General features: G+C 55.4%; 1 protein-coding gene across 1 annotated transcript in view; it reads left to right on the top strand.

The window, feature by feature from the left end:
• Positions 1 to 4,979: 4,979 nt before the first annotated feature.
• The window catches only part of TMEM121 (transmembrane protein 121), a 39,675-nt gene continuing 38,124 nt past the window's right edge, over positions 4,980 to 6,530 (top strand). The window contains exon 1 of the mRNA XM_061451826.1: positions 4,980 to 5,062. The gene's annotated coding sequence lies outside the window, so the exon portion shown is untranslated. The remainder of the gene's footprint in view (positions 5,063 to 6,530) is intronic.

Genomic DNA, 6,530 nt, shown 5'->3' with positions numbered 1-6,530 from the left:
AAAAGTCCCAGCTGGTGTGGAGCAGCGCGGCTCATCTATGGTGCTGATTTACATGGAGCATCTGCTGCAAGGAGAAGGGAGGAATACACTAAAGCACTGTAAATTCAGGTGGCAGAGCAGCCCTGGCAGCCCCAGCTCCGCAGCAGCCAGGGTTAGCCATCCCTGGTAGCATTCAGAGTCCCAGGGGAGGACATCTCAGAGAGAGAGAGAGAAAGAAGGAGAAGGGGTATTGGCTGGTCCCCCAGCACCAGATATGAGGAGGCTGGAAGGGCTGCCATCCCAGGGTGCATCCTGACCCTCGTGGGCTGCACACAGCGAAAGAACTACCCAGTGTGGGGGATGCTCTGAGGCATGAGGGTAGCTGGGGTCCCAGACCCAGAGGACTGTGACAGCCCCTCTCTCTAGGCCATAAGGACTATCTGCAAGCTGCCAGCCTGGCATCAGGGACCATCAGCCTGAAGGAAGCGCCCAGAGCAAGGGCTTCAACTGCAAACCCTTAGATCAGCAGCCTCCATCCCCCACCTCCCTGCGATGTAACAAGCCCACTTTCTCGCAGGCGTGGCTGAGCATCACACAGAGCAGAGCAGACGTGTCTTTGCTGAAAGCCAGCAAGAAAAGGGAAGACATAATTAAACTGTTGACTATGGCTGCAGACATTTCATAATGAAATTAGCCCCTTGGTCCCAGGCTGTGAACTTCCTGCAGAGTGGGCAGGCTCAGACTGCAGCAGCAGCAGCCCTCCGAGGCTACAGCAGCAGTGCCAGCTCATGCTCAGGGGCATTCATAGACCCTGCTCAAGGCTGAGCATCCTCTGAGCTGTCCACAAAAATCACTCCCTCAAACTGCACAAGTCTTGCAGGTTCTAGCGCAAAATCACAGGGTTCCCTCAGAGAGGGAGCTCTCTGCACCTGAACAAGAACAGCAAGCTCATGTGTTCAGGCAAGCATCCTGTTTCCTTTAAACATAGTAGGACTTCTGCAGAGTTTTCTGAATTGTCCCAGGTTGAACTGGAAGAGGAGATTCTCATTTCCAAATGAGATCAGTCTGGTGCAGGAGCACTCATGTTACAGGCAGCTCCTGAATTCTGCTCCTCAGTATACCCAGCCATGGAAAGAACAAATTTGCAAGGGCTTGTGAGCACAGGAAATCAGAGAGGATGTTGCAGGGAAAAGATGATGTTAATTCAATAGTGAGGGTGTCTGTGTGCTGCTTGGGGGTGGGAAAGGAAGAGGGAGGGGAGCTGCCCCTGCCAGATCTGGGAACCATGGGAGAATCTGATAGGATTTCTGCTAGAAGGCAAATAACATCAAGCAGCCTCTGGAGATTATTTGTTTTCTCAGAAATCTTAACATGCAAGGACTGGCAAATAAACAGCAATTTTAGAGAAACCTCAAAGCATCTTTTTCTCTATTTTTATTTTTGGAACCCGGAAGTGGTGCAGGTCTTGCCTGCTTAGTGTACCAGGTGCTGCTAGCAGTGTGGGCAAAGGGAAGACCAGGACTCATGCAGATGCAGGAAAATTGACATGCTTATGAGGCCTGCTTAAAAATGGAGTTAGAGTCTGATTCTTCTCTAGTGCAGCCAGAAGTTCATGCGGGGTATTCTTCCTCCAGCATGCTTGCCCCATCCCTTTGTTGGCCCAGCAGTGCAGGCAAGAGGCAGCATCTGTGCCCTGAAGGTTGGCTGCACAGGTACCTTCTATGGAGCTAAACCAATATAACAAAGCTTGGAAAGAACCAGGAACAGATTGTGTTGTGCACACATATGCACCTGCTTTTTCCCTTTTGGCAAAGCTGCTAGATGTCTTGATCCTGAATGGAGGATGTTAACTGAATCCTACTTCGAAAGTTCAGTGCAACTCAGAGGGCCTGTACTTTCAAGGACACAGGGAGGAAGAGGAAGCTTTGCAACGTGAGGATGATGAAGAAAAACACTGATTCCAGTGGTGCATGAAGTAGTGGATGGAGCAGAAGAGCCATGGTGAAGTGTTCAGGATGTTTTGAAGAGCAGCCTCTGTTCTTCAAGCTGAGGAGAAATCTGTGGGGACCCACACTGGAAGGCAACAAGTGTGAGGTGTATTTGCAAGTGGACAAAGCCATCAGCTGAAAAACTGAGTGTTTGTAACTAATTATTTTCAGTAACTGACCAGCTTTACGGATGGTTGAATAAGGTTTGTCAAATAAATTATTCATGACTTCTTTCCACTGATCAGCAAATCAATTAACCACAAACTTCTATTCAATTATTCATCCAGCTCCAGCAGGATAAATGGGGATATTTATGACACACAGCCAACAGATGCATATTTCCAAACAGGAACCCTTAAACACCTTAAACCTTGTTCTGAGCTGGTTTAAATGGCCCAAAGCTTTGATTCACAGTTAAACTCTCTGAGCTCATGTTCTGTATGCTGCCTGTTCTGTAATGTCTCCTGCCACCCAGCATACCTGGGTATGATACCTAGTGTGGGTCTGTGGGCATGGGGCATGGGCAGACATGGTCTCAGAAGGTTCAGCAGGGCTCCCAAGTGGGAAACACAGACATGCTTCATGGTGAAGAAACTGTCAGATATGGCCAAGTCAAATACAAATTGTGGTGCAGAAATAACTGGGTAAGCAGCCTGTGTTGTGCATGAGGTCAGGTACAATGACGTACAAATCTCTCCAGCTATAAACTCCAAGGATATGAGCCTGCTGGAATGTTGCATTGCTGCAAATTAACCTCTACTGTTATAATTCACTGTAAAAGCACTCTCACACCAAAATTAAAGAGTGTTGACAATATTAAGCTGCACAGTAAACGCAAGTAAGAGTTATTATACTAACAAATAGTCAAATTAGCATAAGAACTGGCTTTGCCTCACTGGAGTAGCAACTTTAGAGGTTGTGTAAGTGAAGCATAATTCAGCATAAGTGTGGTAAGTGACCAGGACTGCACAGCGAGACCTCTAAATTGCCCTGCTTTGCATGACTTCACATCCCAATCATATTGGTGCTCCAGCTCAGAAATTAGGCCTTCCTGCCATACCTGGCATGGCCACAGGTCCCTCATAGCAATCTATAGTATTGCTCATTAATATGGTTGGAAATTAGGGTTGTGGCTGGCCTGCGTAGATAAAGCAAGTCCAGATGTAGGAGGGCAGCTACTGTATGTGCCAGACAAAGCTTATTTTCCTGCAGCAATGTAGGAACAGGCACAGGAATAGCAAGGTACTCTAGGGGAAAAGCATCACTTGCAGCTTTGATTGACCTGGTTAGTGGATTAAGCTCATATTCATATAAACACACTTGCTGCCTTAATCTGCTTTCATACAGCTGCCTGAGAAGGTCCCCTTCTCACATAGTCCCATCCATAACTGGAGAGGGTTTATTCTTTTGGAGCAGCTTTAGCTACAGGGGACTGGTTTTGAAGGCACCTCTGCTCTCCTGGGATGTGTGCCCAGCCCATCATGGTGACTGGTGCAGAGCAGCCTCCAGCCTTTACCTCAAGAAATTACTGGAGCTGGGTTTGATAATTTTCCCTTAGTTAGCATCCCAGTGCAGAGGAAGAGTAGCCACACCAGAGAGCTGAGCCAGTCAGCTGTGTCAGGGGTCTACTGCTTGAGAAGCAGTGGGACGTTGCTTTCTGCATCTCACAAGGGTCCCCCATTCATGCCACGAAGGACCAGTGTTTTCCTTTGGAAAGAGTGAAGGTGCAGCAGTTCCCTCTTTGCAAAGTGCTGTGAACCAGCAGGCAGGAAGGATGCAAGCAGGGCTGCAGGCTGGGGTCCCTCTGTCCTTCGCTTTTCAGTGCTGCATGCCCTTGGTGACGAAGACAGCTAATCAAGGAGCCAATTCTCTTGGATCACTGGTTCTGCACCCCAGAAAACACTCAAATTTAGGCTGGATGTCTAGGACAGGACACACCACATTTCAGCTGCTGCTGTCAAAAGCCAAGGTCTGTGGAGTTAAGAGATTTCTAGTGGCATCAGTTCCCATTCCCGCCCCCCCCCCCGAAAATCTACTTATGGCAGGATGCCTTCAGTGCTGTCGGGGTCAGAGCTGCCACAGCAGTGCTGCTGCTGAAGCACTGTACCCGTGGCTGGGCAGGGCTGGGGGAGGTAGGAAGGCATGAGCAGGAGGGGGACTGAAAAATTGATACTGAGACAGGGCATGTGCCTGGGCTGGGCTCCCCATGGGATGGTGCAGGACCTCTGCTATGGGGTGACAGGCTACGGGGTGTGGGAAAAGACTGGGCAGCCCCTTCTCATCTTCCAGCAGAGCAGCTTGGCTACCCCCGGGGCACAGGAGAAGGGCTGAAGGACAGCGTGCTGGGCTCTGATCAGAGCTCCCCAGGATGGTGACGGGGAATCCTGGCCTATGGCATTAAGATCAGCCCCAGGGGCTGGGGCTGAGGACTCCGGGGCTCTAGGACTCACTGTACCCTCCCTTGATGGGGATGGAGACGGTGGGATGGAGGGAGGTATTCCGGACTCTGAAGCGACACGCTTTTAGGTCGCAGGGATGCGGACAGGAGTCCCGAGGTCTGGGACCAATCCCAGCCCCCAGCTGCAAGGGGACGGGATCCCGGGGGACGGGCTGCTCTCGGGTGCTAGGAAGGGGGATGGGGGTCCCCGGCCGCAGGACGGCTGTGAAGGAACCTCCAGCGCTCGGGAACGCGGGTCACGGGGGACACGGCTCCTCACGGGTCCTGCGGACACAGTGGCGGGCTCGGGGGGGCCCCCGCCCCCCCCAGCGGCGCGGGGCGGAGGGCGGTGGGCACGGCCCCCCTTCCCCTCCGCCCGACACCGCACCGCCCCGCCGCCCGCCCCCAGCGCGCCTCCCGCGGACGGCGGAGCGCGGCGCGGGGCCGCGGGACCAGCTACGGGGCGGCGAGAGGCGGCTGGCGGCGGGGAGGGGGCGGTGGGCAGCGCGGCGGGGGCGGTGGGCGCTGCAGGGCTGAGCGGCGGGCGGGCGGGGCTCCGCGGCCCCCCCGAGGGGGGGGCACCCGCCCGCCCGCCCGGCGCCGCACCCGGCACACGGATTTACAGCGCGGACCGCAGCCTCCGGAGCGGCTCCAGCAGGTAAGGCACGGCCGGCAGCACCGGGGGTCCCCGCCGATACCCAGCCCCTGGCGTGGCTCCGAACAGCCCCGCGTTGCCTTAGCGCCTCACCGGGCTCCGGACGCGGCACAAGTTTCCCCCGTTGCGGTCCCACCGGGCACCGTTTCCCTCCTCCCTTCCCCCCATCTCCACTCCGCCATCGGATGCTGCAGGGATGGGGCTGCCCCGGGCTGCTCCCCGCCGCCGGCCGCTCTCCCTCCCCTCCGCTCCCCGCTGTGCCCTATTCCTCCCGACCCACCCCGGGCGGGGCAACGACAGGGGCCGGGGTCCCGCTCGAGCAGGGCCGCGCGGGGTGCCGTGGGACTGCGGCCAACGCGGTCCCCAGAATGGAGGGTCGGCGGCCGGGTCGCGGGGGGAAGCAGAGCCGGCTGCTTGGGATGATGCGGGAGAAACCTCTCTTGCTTCTGGATCAAACTTGGCTACGGTAAACCTGCTCTTAGCCCGGGAGCTCCTGGCCAGGACCTGTGGGACGGGGTGTCCCCTAAGGGCATACCCGAGCCTCCCGACCCTCGGGATGCCGGTGTCGTCCCGATCGCAGGGATGCTCTCCAGCTAGGCCTCAGCCGGAGGATGCGAGAACAGTGCTTGATCTCTTTCCTCTGGGAATGCGAACTCTCTCCAGCCCTCCTCGCAGCAGGGCTGAATGCCGTGATGCTCGCTTTGCGGGCAGGGGATGCTCCCGGTCTCTGAGTTGGAAACCCTGCCTCTTTGCAGCCGACTTCAGATAGCGAGCGCCGGAGAGGAAGCACAGCCCGGGGGTCACTGCACTCTCCGGGGCACTGTGAGAGGGGCTCGGCTCTACCCTGGGGATAGTGACCGTGTTCTGAGTGGGATCTTTCCCTCTCTTACACCCTAGCAAAGGTGCTGCTCTCCCACAGGCTAGATGTAAACTGGAGTACTGCTGGGGGTCCTGCCCTGCCTCGCTGGACCTCTCAGGTGGCTTTTACTTGGAGGGGGGGGGTCTTTCCTGCACCTGGAAGATCCGAGTTTTGCAGCCTTTTCCACTGTTTTCTTGCATGGTGGCAGTGTCTCCATCATTGGGCAGCCAGGCTGTGCAGCTGAACTGTGACTTCCCGTGGGTGTCGGGAATCCATGTGTGTGTGGGAATCGTGCTCAGCCCAGCACATCCCCTGGAGAGCCTGATCTGATGATCCCAAGCTGGAGCAGGGAGATCCTGAGTCCTCACTCCAGACATGCCATTGTCATACTTATTGTTGGGCAGTGAGACAGCTGACATAAGGCTTTAGGTGCACCATGGCGGTTATGTCAGGAATCTAGATGTCTCTTTAGTTGTGAGCTGCCTTCTCCTGGGCCTGCTGTAATGCCCAGTCCCAGTACCATCCCCTTCCCATCTCCTGAGCTTGTTGGCCCAACATATCCAGGGTAGCTCCTTGATCTGCCAGTGCTGACCCTGTGCTGGGCTGCATTCA

Source organism: Pezoporus flaviventris, unplaced genomic scaffold, assembly GCF_033815535.1.
Source record: "Pezoporus flaviventris isolate CSIRO_AGI_PZ_B2104156 unplaced genomic scaffold, CSIRO_AGI_Pfla_v1 ptg000013l, whole genome shotgun sequence".
NCBI lineage: Eukaryota > Metazoa > Chordata > Aves > Psittaciformes > Psittacidae > Pezoporus > Pezoporus flaviventris.
This window is presented reverse-complemented; position numbering and strand designations above follow the sequence as displayed.